This window comes from Diceros bicornis, chromosome 6, assembly GCF_020826845.1.
Source record: "Diceros bicornis minor isolate mBicDic1 chromosome 6, mDicBic1.mat.cur, whole genome shotgun sequence".
NCBI classification, from domain to species: domain Eukaryota; kingdom Metazoa; phylum Chordata; class Mammalia; order Perissodactyla; family Rhinocerotidae; genus Diceros; species Diceros bicornis.
Genome location: NC_080745.1, coordinates 92099326 through 92116825, shown reverse-complemented (window position 1 = coordinate 92116825; position 17500 = coordinate 92099326). Strand labels below are relative to the sequence as shown.

The 17500-nt window shown below is 49.4% G+C and overlaps 1 protein-coding gene across 8 annotated transcripts in view; it reads left to right on the top strand.

Annotated features, from left to right (window-relative positions):
• EBF3 (EBF transcription factor 3) overlaps positions 1-17500 on the top strand; it is a 117488-nt gene that overhangs the window by 88600 nt on the left and 11388 nt on the right. The window lies entirely within an intron of this gene.

Below are 17500 nucleotides of genomic sequence, written 5' to 3'. Positions count from 1 at the left end.
AGCATGACGCTGTGGACAGGCACAGCCCCCATGGGCCATGTGGTCTGGGGCCCCCCTTTCTCATCTGTGGACCTTCACCTTCTCACCTGTAAAGCAGGGTGGTGGGGGGTTGTCAGTAAGAACAACCACCCAAGCTTCCATCATAGTAACTGCCCATGAGCCCGGCTAGCGCAGAGGGGCCCTATGTGCCCATCTCGTCACCCTGTGAGTCTGCCCATGATGTCACTATTGTTCACTTGCACAAGCTGAAACTCAGGTTAAGTCGTGTGCCAAAGGTCACACACGCCATAAATGAGGGGCTGCCCATGTGAGCCAGGTGTCTCTGCTCCAGGCCTGTGGTCTCACGCCCTGCACAGTATTGTTCTTAAAGGGGGTCCGTATTCTGCGAAGGTCTCAGACAAACTCGTGTCACCAGAAAGGGTTGCCTCTGAAGTTACACGTTTGTTATCTGCGAGTTGTCTTACACAAGCTCTGCCCACGTGAGGGCCCAGTGAGCACGATTTGTTCGAGGTTGCTATTGAGAAACGCCATAAATAAACTTTGAAGGCATGTTTGCATTTCTGATTTCTGGTCCTAGCCAACTGCAAAAGCTGTAACATTTGAAAAGTGTTTTTAATGATGGACAGCACTGCTGAGACCCTGTGAGGGTGAAGGGACGAGCACTTGTTCGTGGCAAGTTGTGGCCCTGATGTGCTCGTCGGTGAGGGTGGGCGGGAGTCCGTGGCGGGAGCATGGGCCGGGCACCGTGGGCTTCGATGATGCTCTGTCACCAGCTGCAGGACTTCCTGGAGCAGGTCTGGCCTCCCACTGGGATATGGGCCTCTCCTCTGTCCAGCAGACAGGTGACATGGGTCTGAGGTCCCTTCCACTTAGGGAATTGAGGAGGGAGCAGAGGTTACTTACCCACTTCCCTTCGTGGGAAGGACTAAATGAGTGTGAAACGCAGAACGTAACTTCTTCCAGTCCTCACTTTGCAGTAGGCCCAGGATCGCCCCAGGGGCACGCCTGACGTGGGTCCTCGCAGAGAGCCAGCGCCGCTGTCCTCATCCAGACGCGCCGCTGTCCTCATCCAGACTCTCCGCAGCCTGGCTGCCAGCGACACCTGGGGTCCTTGAGGTGGGGAGGCTGCCTCCTCTGTTGGCCCCTGGGTGCTCAGCACCCCTCTCCAAGGTCAGAGTGGGAGAGAGGGACCTGCCGCACACTGGGGCCGCTTTCTCCCCGGGGACCAGCACACACTCCCAGGAGCCCGGAACTGCTGGAGAACCAAGGGCCAGTGGGTGTGGCAGAAAGCTGGCAGGTGCAAGTCCTCGGCCTGCTTCTGGGGTCCACGTGCACTTGGCCTCCTGGTGAGACCCAGACACTGAGGGAGGGTGGCTCCTCCAGTCTGTGAGGCCCCCAATGTATTGGAAAAATAAGGACCTGCAAAATGGGGTTATAAAATTTGGAGCATCTTATAAGTGCTTATACACCCTTCGACAGATGAGTGCTCCTGCTGTGCAGAAACGTGCAGTGTAGGCGCCAGGCCCCTACGAGATGTGAGGTCAGGATCCGGCCCTGGGCCTTGGGGCCCCTCCTGGCACCTCTGCTCAGGCCCATCCTTGTGTGTGAGCGTCAGCCGCACCCACGCACACACTCAGCGCGCCTCTCATGTTAACCGTTGGCAAGGGCACCAGTCGTCTCTGGGTTCTGGCCGTAGAGGCAGCCGGCGCCCCCACTCTGCTCTGCCTGGTGTTGCCTCCTGACCCGAGTCCCGAATTCTCCTGGCCCGCCCCGTGGGTGTCGTGAGGGTCGAGAGTAACTTAGGTGCTGTGCCTGACCCGCCGCAGGTGCCCAGCGAGTGGTACCTCCTACATACAGTACTGAGGTGTAGCTTCTGTCGGGGTCCCCGTTCCTCAAAGGAGGGGACACTGATTATCTGCTCAGGAGCTGTGTTGCGTGTGTGGGCTCATGTGTCTGCCATGGCATGTGGCTCCTGGATTGTTCAGGGCACTCAAGTGAGCATGCATCTGTACGTGGCAAGCCCGACCTGCTCTGCGCAGAAATGGAAGAAATCGCTTGTTCCCGCCCCAGACTCGGTCTGACCATCCTGGTGAATTCCCTAGTGGGTGCCTTCAGCAGATCCTTTCCCACGTCAGATCTGTACAGATGTGGGCCTTTGGTGGGGAACTCTGCAGGCTGTTGTGAAGAGTGGCCACTCTCTTCTGAGAAGAAACGTGACAGCAGAGAGGTCCAGTTCTCCTCCTTCCCTCCCCTGCGTGTTGACTGCTGAGGTTCTGGCCTCAGCTCGGCAGAGAGAGGCCCCTGGCCGAGCACTGTAAATAAACGCAGGTGCGTCTGGAAAATGAGCGAGGGTGGGAGGAGCCACTGGCCAGCGGTGTCACTTGGGGGAGGACCTGTAGGGGCAGCTCTACCCGCTGGGCTCCCGGGCCACTGTGAGGGGTGGGTGGGTGTCAGGACAGCTCTCTCTCTCAAGCCCGTTGCCTCCAGCTGGGCAGGACACCTTCCTTGGCCAGAGATCTCCTCTCTGGGCATCTGGGGTGTTCCACCTCCTCCCCCTAAGGGAAGTGGTTACCCCTGAGTTAGCTCCAGCCACCCCACTGTCCAGACACCCGTCTTCCATTTCCACAGTGGACATGGTGTCCACTCCAAGCTGATTTGGCTTCTCCGGTCACAAGTTCAAGGTCCTGCTGCTGGGTGCTTTAGGGATTTCCTCCATCAAGAGTTCTCCCATGAATGGGCGTCTCAATGAAGCCATTCAGTGAGCTAGGTCTTTCCTAGCGGGAGGCCTGTTTATTGCCCCCGCCCCACCCCAATCATGACTGGCAATATACATTTCAAACGCTGTGTAAGGGATATGGGGCCCTATACTCTCAGGGAGCAGAGGAAAGGTGGGGTCATAACCTGTCTGACCTGGAAGCTTCTGTCTGATTTGCATTGCCCTGAAATTGATGGGGACAATGAAGCAATCAGTGGGAAGCACTCCCCCCCCTGAAAACTGAGCCAGCCCTCCTGGACATCAGGACACGGGCGCACAGCCCCTGCAGGGAGGGCGCCGTCCCCTGGGCATCTGGCTCCCATCAGTGTCCCCGAGCCCTGAGGCCGCCGGGACACCCTCACATTGAACCTTGCTGGTGTGAGGCGGCGAGGCCTCGGGATAATGAACCTGCGCACTGAGGAGGGGCCCGGTCCGCCAGAAGCCAAAGGCCTAAATGATCTGTTTACATGGATCTGAGAAACACCAGATTTTTCAGAACCAGACCTGATTAGTCAACCCAGAGTGGGCGTGGGCACTCGCTGCCGCCCCTGCCCTGGGAGGGAAGGCAGGCCAAGTCCATCCATCCAGGCCCTTTTGCCCGCTGCTTTCAACTGCTATAAAGACACAATTACCTTGGGAGGCAGTGGCGGTTCAGTTGATTAGCACGGTGAATTAAAAGAATGAGTCACAAATGGCATGTCCAGCTCTTCCATACTGGGCCTTGGCATTCCCACTGGGCCTCACCCCTGTTGTAAGAAGGTCAGAAATTAGAGAGAGAGAACAATTTTCAAGAGGCTAGCACTTAGGAGCAGAATTAACAATCACCCTGTATGTAATTGCCAGTTAATAGTAAATTGCCTTCTAGACTGTAAAATGCAATATAAACGGGTGGGCACCTAAAATTAAATTAATGAGATATTTGTTGCATTTAAAAGTGAATAGTGCAAATTAATAACTGAATGCAATGCTTGTTTTAATATTTGTCTAATAGCATCTCATTTGCTTGCTTAATAATAATTAAAATAGTCCTGGAATGTCCCACCTGAGGAACTCATGGTATGGGCAAATCGAACAGTTTCACATTCATAATTTCACCAGGAGAAACACATCAAATTGTTAAGAGCAATAAAAGAAATTATTTTTTAATTAGAATATAAGCATTGCAGTGTTATTTGATTACGACAGATTGAAATTTGTGTGCTTCTAATTGAAATTATGTTACAGCAAAAACTCCTTTTACAGACACCTTTCCAAGTGTGAAGCATTCTTGCACAAAGGCAAGTGTCACTGTTTTCTTAAAATGTCCATTTGGCAGAATGATTTCTTGTGAAACGACGGAACTGAAGCTGATGGGTGGTGGCTTCACATGCACTGCTGTCCACTGGATGCTGGTGCAGCTCACGGGGCTCTCACGGTTGACCTTTTGCACCCGAATGTTCGGTTGACCCACTCTCGTTTTAGAGATTTCTTTTGCTCAATTAAAGAAATTATCACAAATTACTGGGAGTCAACGTGTCGTCTGCTGAAGGCCAAACCCAGTTACCAAACAAGATATTGGCAGTCGATGGTCAGCGCGGCCAGAGTGGCACAGACCGAGTGGACTGCGGGACGCATGGGCCAGTCTCAGGTCTGCAGTGCATTTGCTGGCTGGGAACATAAAAATGATTATTTTCTGCACAAAGATGTACATTCCATTTCAAGCTTATGAAATCATTACTCAACCAGTAATTGCTAATAGTTTATGTTCTTTCTGATACAGTATTTATGTTTTTTGGTTTTTTTTTTTACAAGTCAGATTGTGCCTTAAATGGGTGACATGTCAAGGGAGAGACAGCCCCGTCCACAGGTGCTGTCCTGGCACCCGTGGGGTGACAGTTTCCCTGCCCGTATCCTCTGGCGGGCTGCCAGCATTTAACCCACTCCACTTCACCCCTTGAAAGGTGCTCATGTTTCTGAAGTGTTTTAAAGGTCTTTTGTGGCATTCAGATGTGATTCTGTCAACAGCATGGTGACACATTGTAGAGTCAATAGCGCCCTTCGACCACAGCCGGCACCAACTAGCTGTCTCCCAGGCCAGCGCTCTTCAAATTACTTGTATCCACAGAGCAAATGGTTCCTAATTGCCTCCCACAAATCATACCATTTTTACTATGCTAAATGAAATGCTGATGCTGTCCCTTAAATGTAACCCACCTGGTTATTTCAATTATAAATTTCTAACCACATTTGTGGACACGATGGAGAACCAAATATTTTAATCACAGTTGCTAGAGTTTGGGGAAGCTTCCAGCTAATTCAGTCAGTTACTCCCGGGTGTCCCTGCCCATCCCGCCAGTGAGACTAGCGGCTCTCGGCTGCTACCTGTCCATTCCTCTGTGCAGCGGGCATTTCCACAGCCACACTGGTGTCACTGGTCCCAACTCGCTAGTTGGATGGTGTCAGTGGAAGTCTGCGCTCTCCTGTCGGGCAGACCCCTTTACTTTTACATGAGGTTAGTTATGTGGGAGAATAGCTCAGGGGCCTGCATTTTCAACTCAGGCCATCTCCAGACCTGTCCAGAGTTGGAGAACTGGGGCAATTGTCCAGATAACACATAACTCCAGCCGCACAATTTCTCCTCCCAACCCCACCTTTGCTTTTGTCAGCTGTTTACATGTTGGCGGCAGAGGGCGAATTTTTCCCCATCGACTGGGATGGTGTACAGACCTGGGAGTGGAGACCAACTGGCCATCTTTGGGGTCATTTGTCGGCTGCTTAGGGCCACAAGGGAAGGGAGGGAACCCACCTGGTGTCCTCTGTGCTGTGTGACACCACACTAGACCAAATAACGATCAATTAACCTGCCAGCACGCTAAGCGGGTGCTGAAGTGCAGGTTCAGTAAGGCATCCTTCTGAAGAGTGGCGCTGTGAGGGCTCCCAGGTCATTGCTGTCCCCTTCCTCTCCTGTCTCGAAGGAGGCCAGGAGAATGAGGCACACCGTTTGTGCTATTGCACAAGTAGACTATTTGTCCTAATCAGTGACACCCATTTACTAGAATTGCTTAAAATGAACTATACCTCATACAGAAATCGCACATTTAGAGAGTTCCATTCATCATCTGAAAATTGAGGGCCAGTAAACTTTCCTGCTCCTCCAGTGGGATCATAGGCATGCATCAAAATGTTAAAAATGATTGGTGAGAGGGAGCTGTCACCCATTTATCAAGGAAAAGAACATTATTTGCTAATTTCCCAACCAGGCTGGTGACAGGGTGCTTCGTCTTTGGACCCACGGTGACCAGCGTGGCCTGTTTGTTATTAGTACAAGTCAAGCGCTTTTGGGCAGTTGCTAACAAGACACATTTGTCTGTCATCAGAGGGGCTTTGGTTGTTTTCCAAGTGGCTGTGACCAAAGTCTGCTCCCAGTGCCCCGACTGGCTGCTCTTTCCGGGGCCACGCTAACCCAGGAGGGGAAACCCACTGATAAATCAGAAAGTTTCCATGTCAAGGTGAAGGTATTGACTCTCCGGCACCAAACCTGACAAAATGTAGCCAAGAGGAGACAGCCATTCATCTTCCCCAAAGGACAAAAGGGTCGTCCGGTTTCTCTCGGCCATGTCGGCAGGTGGAGGGGTGGGGGAGGCGGGCCTGGCCCTCTGCCCGCTAAGCTGCCTGCTACACCCCCAGCATAGGCAGGGTCCCCGGTCTTGCTTCCCACCCCCTGGGAGGCCGCAGGGAGGAGAGTCATGGATAGAACAGGATCACATTTGGGATTTTTGTTACGAGTTTCTGGCTGGTAAGGATGTGCTCGCTCTTGAAAACGTCCTGGGAGGGTACAGGGAAATGGTGTGGGATGGCAGGGGAATGAGTGAATGACCAAAGCACAACAAATTGAATATGATCAACCGAAGTGTAGAATAAAGCAGAGATAATAAGGTGCAAGAGTAAAATCACACAGGCCACTCTGGTGAAAACACCCACAAGTTTAACGATGCAGAGACCATGGGAAGCGTCTGAACCACCATTTCCGTGGAGAACCTTCAGCGGAAGCGTGTGGTCCTTCTAGTGCCAAAGAAAAGAAACAGATCACTTTGTAGCCCTAGAAGAATAGAAACAAAGACTAAACACACAGTCCTGGATGCCACAGACCCACATGCTCCCCCACCCCCCAAATCCATTTGGCTGGACATAAGGCTCCGTGCTAACAGCCTTGGAAGTTGACTGTGAGCGCATCTCGCTCTGGTGTGCTCTGCAGCTGGGACAGACTCCGCTGGAGTTCAGGACTGCTCGTGTTCTCATCGGAAAGCTTCATTTCTGGAGGGTCTTCCGAACCTCCAGAACACATTTGCTCTAGGCTGAGATTTGGATCCCAAAAGCGCACCTGAGAAAACGTACGTTTGAAAAATTACCATTTGAATCAATTGGGCCATTTTTATTCGTTGTAGAAAATGCAAAATGAGTAATTCTAACTTTCCTTTCTTAGGATGGTTTTGCAATAAAACAACAAAATGGAAGGCTATTGGTGATGTGGACTTTTGCTACACAGACCCCCACCCCCCCCCCCCAAAAAAATAGAAGTGTTCAGATGCTCCTAATGAGCGTGTGGAATAACGTGGTTCCCCAAGGGGCCCAAGTACATGTGGTGTGGCACATACGCTCTGGAAGACTCGTTACAGAGTGCGTTAAATTTTAAATACAGAAGCTCCCATTGAGACGATAGACCGCGCAGATCTTGGTACCCACTGGTGTAAATCATCTTTGGGGGAAGGAAGTTTCTTAAAGGTGCAGCCTGGCGGGGGGTCATGGTTTCTCTTCTCCCTTCCAGAAACCTCCGTTCCCTGCCCTCATGAGATGGCCCTTCCTTACACCTGCCACGTGGGGAAATCCTCTTGCTGACAGAATGAGCCCTGTAGGTTGGCCCCCAGCCTCCTTAGGGCCTATGCCCGCTCCCACTCTGAGCATCCATTGAGCATTGAGGACCCAGAGTCGGGGCATCTAGGCGTTTGGATGTGGGGGAATTCTGCCAGATTCCTTCTGTCTTTTACCCCTTTGTTCTCCCAGGAGAAGGCCCTTGCCTGGAATGCCCCTCAGACCTTCTTGTCTCCCCCCAGAATGGAGGGGGCTGGTGGCCTGCGGCATGGCACCCCTCCCCATCTCAGGAATCCACGCATGTGACACTGCTGGTCAGCCAGATGCCTTTGCCACGATAATCACTTTCACACCTGGTTTGAAGACCAGCTCGGTGTTTTTTCTAATGAACACGTCCCTGACACAGAAACCTCCCGTGTAAGCTTTTGGGCCTGTTGGTGCTGGGCCAGTAAACAAGCACCCAAGCCAAGGCATTTCGTCTCCTCAGGTGTTTTTATGATTGAAGGACCTTCAGGACGGGAATGGCATATGTGACCGCTTCACGACATACGCGGCACCAGGCCACGGCGTATCCCAAACTGAAGACTGTAAATTTGCCTCATATGCCTGTCAGTTAAAACAGAGGTTATTTGAAAAGGTGACTTGTTTTAATAGCACAAGGTGAGACACACAGGTGCGAGGTGTTGGGGCTGCAGCCTCACCGGCTCTCTGCCCGCGGGGAGCTCACCCAGTAGCGTTCTATCATCACAACCCCGACGCCAGCGCCCAGGCGGCTTCAGCTTTGTCATGGTGCCATGGTGGTGGACACATGCCCCATGGGGAGCCCTGCCCCGACTTGTGGTCCACACTGCCCCTCTTCCCCACTGCCCAGCCTTCCACAACCACCTACGTCTCTTCTTTCCTCTGTGCTCGGAAGACACTGACTGATGAGAATGGTCTTTCAGGTGAGCGTGTGTGAAGGATGTCACGTTGAAGCTTGCTGTCAGTGTCATTTGGAATTAGCCCATGGTGTCGGCGTTCAGAGTTTACCTGATGCCCACCTGGGCCAGGTCCTCAGCTGGGCACCGCAGGAGGTTCAGAGGAGGAGGGAAACCGTCTGGGTCTAGTAGGTGCTCGCGGTAGGGTGACACTCGGCAGGGGGTTCCTCACTGGGGGAAGCAGCCAAGTCTTCACCCTGGCGGCCCAGTGCCTGGTTCTGGGCCACACTCGGCAAATGTCTGATACACAACCACGTTCACAATCCCGCTGACTCAGTCTTATGGGAATGAAACAGGATAGAGGAAAGAAATTAACGGGAGAGTCATAAAAGGTGCTGAGTTCTGTGAGGAGAGGGACTGAGCACTGTGGGATTTCATAGGAGGGAGAACCCCTGGAGAGATGGCGTGGAGGTGGCCAGGGGGCTGCCCGGCTGGATGTCCAGCAGTGGGAGCGGGGGTTTCCAGGCAGAGGGAAGAGGAAGCATGGAGAAGTCAGAGGGAGCAAGTCGGGGCCGAGTGGCAGGGCTGCCAGGGGTGGGAAGGGAGGCGGGGCGAGGCCACAGAGGCCTACTGATCCCAATACAGTTTGGGATTTCGGGGCCCCTTGTGTGAAAACAGGACTGTTATGTGAGACACATAACCCAGAATCCTGGGTTCAAGGACCCATGTGGTTGGGGATTCCAGTATTTACATGAATCTTGGCTCTGCTGTAGAACGTTCCTTTTCTTCTTTATTCAGCCTGAAAAAAACAGGAATTAAAATGCCTCTATGGAGGTTGAAAAGGGCAGGAATGTTGGGAAGCCAGGTAGGACTCTCTCGGTGGGAGTCTGTCCCTCTGCCCTGTCCCTCCCCATGCCTGGGGTTTGTCTCGTTCCCTCCAGTGCGGGCCTATGTTCGTTTACACGAATGCCAGAAGAACCTTTATGGATAGACAGCATTCTCACCACAAAAGGTACTTCCCTCAGTACAGGCATAGCTGGCACATATGTTCTAATCCAGACTAGACAGGTTATTTACACTTAAAATTTTGGTTTTTATTCCGCTATAATTCACATAGCATAAAATTCCTCCATTCAAAGTGTACAATTAAGTGGTTTTTAGTATATTTACAAATTTCTGCAACTATTAATCTAAATCAAGAACATTTTCATCACACAAGAAGGAACCCTGTATCCGTTAGCAGTCACCCCCATTCAGCCCTTCCCCCCACCCTAGGCAACTACGAATCTGCTTCTTGTCTCTATGCATTTGCCTCTTCTGAACACTTGATATGAATGGAATCATATAACATGAGGTCCTTTGTGGCTTCTTTCACTCAGCACCATGTTTCAAGGTTCCCCCGTGTTGTAGCATGCATCAGGATGTCATTCTTTTATAGGGCTGAATAGTATTCCCATGTACAGATAGACGACGTTTTGTTTATCTGGTCCTCAGTTGGTGGACACTTGGGTATTACGAATGATGCTGCTATGAAACATTTGTGAACAAGTTTTTGCATAGACATATGAGAAATGTTACATTCACTTTGGCTTCTCAAAATCAAAAATGTTGTGATACCTTCTCCCTTGGCCTGGTATCTCCAGGAAGCCCTGCAGTTGTCACTCATTACTTCCAAGCACTCACTCTGCACCCCACACTGAGAGGGGCAGGTGCCATGACCCAGGTTGACAGCTCCACTTTCAAGGAGGAGGGCGGACCCCTGAGCCAGCACATGGATGGCCTGAGAAGTGTGTACACAGGGAGCCCAGGAGGGAGGGGTCTTTCTGTGGCAGGGACACCTCCAGCCTTGGGAGGGGGTTGAACTTCCTGAGCTCAGTTTTCAGCTTACCTCTGTATGGAGATTTTACGCTGGTTTAAAGTGTGTAAACCCATTGCCCGGGTGGTTCTCCACAGAGCATTATGTTGCCCACTTGGATTTTAAGACCCCTCCCCACGAAAACAATCTCTAAGAGGGTTGACAACACCGGGACACTTGATCTTTCTTTCTTAAAGAAAGGGTAACATTAGATAGTGCGGGGTCTTTCCTGTGTTGAGGATGACTTTCCTTCACTGGCTCCTCCTCGTCCTTGTTCACAGGCTTTTCTATACGTAGAGAGAGGAGAGAGAGGCTGGCGTTTGTTAGAACAGCCTTGGGGGTGTGAGGGTAATGGGATAGCCAGGCCACTTCCCTACCTCAGAGCCACCACCTGGGGAGTCTGTCTCCGGCCCCGTCCCTGGGGGCGGAAAGCCATGGAGAAGGGAGAGCGTCTGATGCCCAGGTGCCTTTTCCTCAGCTGCCGGGCTGGGCTTGGTAGATGTAGTTTCAACGTGACTATAAAAGCCATAATCCAATGTATTCTTTGAGGTATGTAAACAGAATTGTTTGAATGCAATCCAACGGTTGTCAGCAAGGGTATTATTTTGGTAACAAGGAAGATGAGCTGTCCCCTTTTTTGCATTTGGTGTCACATCACAATGCCGCCATCCGCTGCCAGGTGGTAGTGAATGGAAGTGGGTCCCTGTGCACAAGGCCGGGTTGGGCTGTCTGTGTGAATACCAGAACAACATTCCCAATATGAATGAGGAGGCGCCTGACTTCCAATTAGAAGTCAAGTGTGGCGCTTTTCCCATCCTTAGAAGTCGTGGTTGCAGAAAACACCCTTCGGTGAGTGGGTTGGAGGGGCTTCCAGAGTAACTACGATGTGCAACAGAGGCTGACCTGGGGTGAGTCTGAGCTGTCCCTGCTAGCGTCGGGGGGCCCATGACTGGGAGCAGCCAGGATGCTGGAAGAGCCAAGTCACTTTGGTGAGGGCAACCTAGGGTTAGCCTCTGGGTGTCAAAGAAGGGTGACCTGAAGTTTTCCCGTTTGTGTCTGCCCCAGTGGCCAGACTGCCCTTGGCTGGGCTGGGGAGCCCAGGCCGGCTCCTGGGGCCCATGCTGACTGGTGAATGGTGCAGAACATGGCCTTGGCCTTTGTGCCTCCCATGCACGCCACAATGCCTGGCTCACCCTGCCGAGTTCTGTGATTGAAATTCATTGCCAAATTTATTGAGAAATTAATGAGAAAAGCTGCAAAGTATTGACTTTGAGAGGAAAACACAACTCATCTTGAATGAGGAGGAAAATGCAGCAATAATTTAGCCACTATTGATTTGGCCCTGTCCATGTATTGATCTTCATTTTACAATATTAATTTGCACCTGCAATCGGCTGCAAAGGGAACCGATTTCATTTCGTGGCCGCGTTAATGTGCAAAGCGTTAGGTGCTCTTAAGAAGTGGGGGTATTACACATCGTGTCGGGAAGCCAGGTTTTTTTTTTTTTTTTCCCTATTTTTGCTTGTTACGGAAATAGACTAAAAATTAATTTTTTTGTCGGACAAAATATGAAAGCAAAACCCATCTAAAACGTGGCCCTCCTCTCAGCTGCACAGGCCGCTCTTCATCTGCGTGAGGAGCCGTCAGCCTCCTGAAACTCCAGCCACCTCTCATCATCATGCCCGGATCAGTTCAAAGTTCATGAAATTTCTATGAGCATTGATCTCGCCCCATTGATTTTTTTTGCAGCAGATCTTTGAAATTTTAATTTCCCGAGCATCTGAATTTCTTATAGATGAAATGCACTTGGAGGAGACAGTTGATGATAAAGTGGAGAACTTAGCATCATTTTAAAGCCTAAAAAAGGGAGAAAAAACAGGCCTTTGCAGACTTTGTGTAATGTTTTTGAGGTGGCATGATGAAGGTGCTCTGGTGGGGGCGAGGTATTCAGGGGGGAGCTAAGCACCAATTTTGTCTTCAGTGGCCACACATTTTTAATGCAACTTTTTATACAGTCATTTTTGAGAGAAAAGCTATCTGGAGAAACAGCAGGACAGAGAAACATTCTTCAGTGCACAATCATTTCCTCACAGCGGTCTTTATCACCTGGTCAAGTTCACCTAGTTACTTATCAGTGGGACATTTAATAACCTCAAGGTGATATAATTGCTATTGGCATTTTTCCCCCTTGGATTCAGCTGGTTAATGTGTAAACTACTTGTCAGCAAATAGCACTTTGTCACTGAAATCACTAACACCCTCTAGAGGGATGTCTTTGTATTGAGCAATTTAATTTTACTTTATTTAATTTTTACACATTACAACCTGTGTTCATTCAGGCACACTGAAGGCTCGCAGTCTGTTGGGGCAGGGGCTGGGTGTCCCTGTTAGTAAAATGTACTCCATCTTCTTTAACAATCCCCATTGCCTTGACTGAAGCGCGTTCCTGTCCCTCGGAAAAGGAACTGCAGATGTTCTTATTATGTAGTTATGTTGCTAATGTGAAAAACTGCCTCATTATGAGGATCTGTTTGTAGCTAGAAAATTACTGCATTATGACAAATGCATGATTGGGAAGTTACAGGAAGATGATCATTATTGAAATGAAACTGGAACTCATTTAATAGCTGCAACCAGCAGCTGGAATGAAACAAATGAATGTCTTCCTGTTTTTATTGTTGTAGTCAGGCTTTTCAGGCAGAAGGGAAATTTGTGCTAGACCTAAAACTTCTTGTATCTTTTTTTGCTCGCTGGCCTGGGTTTAAACGATGGAGAAGCGATGCTAAAAGTGGCTTCTTTCCTACCTGTAAGTGTCCCCCATGTGCATTTAATGACACTATTTTAAAAACACAACTGTGGCTGCAGGAGCAATTAGTCTAGGAGTACTTAAGGCAGCAGCCCTGCTCACTGGCTGGGCTGGTCTCCAGGTCTCCCTGGCGGGGGTGGTCAAGAGGTTGCCATCACAATTAAGCTTTGTCACCGTGACCCGTCCTTCCTGCTACAGTCTAGTCCCCATCGCAGGCAGAGTGCCTCCAGGCCCCGGGGGCGCGGGCAGGACCCCAGTGCCTGGGCGGGCAGCCCATCGGAGCAGCAGCAGCATCAACAAGGGATCCTCTCCACTCGGGGCTGCTGCTCACGGATGCCCTTGGGGGCGGGTTTCCCACCCTGGAGCCCCAGGCATGTAGTAGCTGCTTAATAAATGTCAGGTGAATGGACTGGATTTAAGACAATCTGTTTGGCCGTTTTCTTTCCAAGGGAGGTGCTCTTTGTAGAAATCACTCACTGGCCCCAAACATATATGTTTTCCAATCTGAAATTTTGTTTCTGTGTGATCACCCCAGAGGTTCTGAACACAGCCCATTGCTTAATTGAATTAGGTTTGTATGTTAATAGACTTGCTCCTCAAGACTAACAAAATAATCATATACGTTTTGGGGTATTAGAGATTAACACAGACCTCAGGGTAGGGCTGGCTGACAAAGAAAGTGAAGCCATCAAAATGAAAACTGAAACTACGTATGTCACAAGAAAGACAGTTCCCGTGGCTCTTGCCCACTGGTACGGTTCTAATTGCAGTGGGCCGATTGGAGCTGCCTCACAGCTGCAGCCCGGAGCCTGATGCCATTTTCTGCTGCCACATTAGCCCCGGCAATCCCAACTTGAACTGACATCACAGACCGTTAAAATTTTATCAATTGCGGTATGATTAATCCCCCAGTACACGGTCATGACTTAAATATTTAGAATGCTTCTTCTGTTATGACTTTAATGCATGTAAAGTAACGAGATTAACTCCAGTATACTCAAATATATTTAAATATGGATCCTCCCCGAGCTGTAGGCTATTCCGGCGTGTGGGAATCGTGGAGTCTATGTGGCCGCGTCAGCCTCTGTTTGTATGACCCGCGCTGGATGCTGGCCTGCATATGATAGCCGGATATCTGGCCTTTCACAGGCTGCCTGATTGCCTGCCCCATTTGGCATGGAATGTGATTCCCGGCTATTCTAGCTTCTGATTCATTCAGGTTTTATTGCTGTGTAATTTTCTTATTCTAAAATAAAAGCTCTCCAACAAAAATTACTATGCATTAGGCCGCCGTAGCCTACTCAAATGGATATTAATACAGTTTATCTCTAAAAGGACGAATAATGTATTTGAAACAGATAAAAGGCCCTCCACTAAATGAGGAATGTTAATATCTTATGGCACGGTTAATAAAGAGATATTTCACAAGGGAGATTTGTTTTATGACTTTTGATACAACAGCCTTATAATCTGACATATCTTAAATGATATAATTTTGCACATACATTCATCTCTTTTATTCGCAGCGGCCCATCTTAGCAAGATTTGAATTCAGGACAAATAATGGGCACTAATTATTTTGGGGGGGTGGTTTATTATGAAACTCATCCTCTCACATGCAGATATGTGGAAATCCTTGCAGAAAGGTGGAAGCTTATAAAACATTTTGAGAAATGTCTTGTTTTTTTCCCCTTCAACAGAAAATAACATTTGTTTGTGTTGTGTTTAAGGCAGAGTTTAAATTAATTTAACCCAGTGACACATGTTCAGAGACTAAGCATGCTGCTAAGTAATTCCTTGGAATAAATTGCTCAGGAACCAAGTACATTAATTTACGGCTCTCCCGATGCTGACAGTTGTGAGAGCGGGAGGCGGACCTACAAATATTAACATAAAACAAATTTGCTTTATTCTTCTTCATATTTCTTCTTCATCTCCGACTTCAGCTCACCCAAGGCTCCTTCTCTAATTATGCACGAGGTCAGTAAGCAAAATTGGGAAGAAGCTGGGAGATCAATACAAATTATCCGTGAGCAAACCAGTGCTGACAGTTTGAATTGCAGCATATGTTTACCCAAAATCAGGCAATTTATCTTAATATCAGCAAAGTAATGCAGTGCAGGTGAAAGGTCAGGCAATCTCTCCCCCTCATAATTACCCAGTTCTAAAACAGGAAAGTGGTATTGATTGGCCTGGCTCGGCGCGCTGCGACTGGACGTGCCAGAGCCTCGCCCTGGCCCGGCTGGGCCCTCGCCTTGTAAACTCGACACGCTGAGGATTTATTAGATGTGTGCGAAGGGTCTTAGGCTTTCTCCTCCAGTTGTAGAATTTGCCGGTGAAGTCTTGGCGACTCCCCGTCTCGCCAGGCGCAGGATGATGGGTTCTGTGCGGTTTGGCCATCGGAAGGCTGCCAGTCAGCTCCGCAGATGGCAGCTGCTCTTGGAGGCACAGAGGCAACTTGGATGACCCCACCCTCCGTGATCAGAAACCTCCCAGAACCGGGAATGCGTGTCACTTCTGTAGTTTAAAGACAAGGGCAATTTTTTCTAATTCTTCCGTGTAGATTCATTGGGCTCCCAGTCGCAAAGCCCCGGGATGGGATTTCCAGCTGCAGTAGCAGCCCAGGTGCCCCCTTGCTGCGTCCCAAGTGGCAGAGACCTCTGGTGGTACAATTCCACGTCATCTTCCCACCAGTCAGTGGAGAGCCGGTCTTATTCTTGGCAGTGCACTCAAGATGTAAATGCTCTTTCGGCTGAAGTGAGAGGTGAAAGGTACCCTCGTATTTATACTGCTTTAAAATATTTTTGGTCATAGAAGGAGAATATCAATTCAACTGAAACATTGGAAAACGTCTCTCCCAGAATGAGAGTGTATGGTTATTACAAGTCATAAAGCTTCTGAAAGCTTGCATTAAAGCGTCTATCACCTGTCAGAGGCATTTGCATGAAATCAATAGCGGCCGCCCATCTATCTTTTCTGATCACCTTTCATCAGGCCGATTCATTAAGTCAAACAGTCACGGTGATTAGCTGGGAGAGAGGAGAAACCCTGACACGTTAGAAATGCACAGTGGGCCACCTTTTTTGTTCCCCAATCAAGAAACGTAATACTTTATCTAAGCCTTCTTGGACCCAGCCGCTTGGTGAGGCCCATGGCGCGGCCGCCCGCCCTGCGGTTTTCCCTGACACCCTTGTCCCGGCCCTGGCAGAGACATGACAAATTGTCCCCCAAGTCAACGCTGACAGCTTCTGATGATTAATGGTTTGATTATGAAGTGGTTTTACACATATAGAATTTACATCACAGGGAGTTAGAAATTTTGCCGTGTCACATACGCCGAGGCATTTTGAAGAGCTTTACTATTTGCAAAGAAAAAAGAGGGCAAAATCGCAGCAAAAGCCATGTCATGTAAAATCAATACGTCGGATCAATGCTTTATTAACAAGAAAATGTCTTACTTCACATTCCTGTGCGGACCTTTGTCTCAGGGATGTATGATGGAATGTCAAATCATATTGTGGTCCTCGACTTTCGGGCGTGTTATTGAGTGTACGTGCGAGTCTTCCGGCGCTGCTTACGAGACCCGCCGTGGGTGTTGACACCAGCAGCCCAGGCACTCGAGGATAACGGTGACCAATTATTTCGGAAAGCACTTTCAAAGGCAGCCTCTAACCTTGTTCCTTGAAGCCGTAGCCTTTGTGTTCCCGGCGCTCCGCAGACCTGCTGAGTTGGGTGGTGTTAATCATCGAATTACGTGCTGACTAATGAGTGATGGCCCAAATTGCAGGCTGAGTAATGAATAGATGGCGGCAGGTCTTATTAGTCTCAGAAAACCCCCTGATTTATGTCGCACCATGCTCCGTGGCGTTACTCCATGGAAAACGATATCTACATCAAGAAGTAATGTACTCTAATAAGTATTTTCATCTTAACTCTCGTCCCTGGGCCTCCGGGCTCAGTTTTTGTTGGAGTCAGGCAGAGCCATAATAAAGCCCAATGGCTCCTTATAAAGCTTGTTAAACACAGAGTGTGCAGGCGGACGGAGTCCCGGCCGTGATTCATGCACTGTACACAGCGCGTGTGCTGCTGATTTATGGCCGCGCACAGTTCATAGTCAAAATTACAATTTGAGGGATAAAAAGATTAATTACTATTTGTGGCCGGCAATTTCGTGAGGCTGGTGGAATGATAGTGCTCTACATCAGTTGGTAGTCAGCCATTCACAGATTATTAAAGCTTTGCAAGAATAAGTGGTCCTCCTGCCTGGTTTGTGCTCAGGCAGTATGCTAGACAAAAAGGGACCACAGGGATAAATCTGA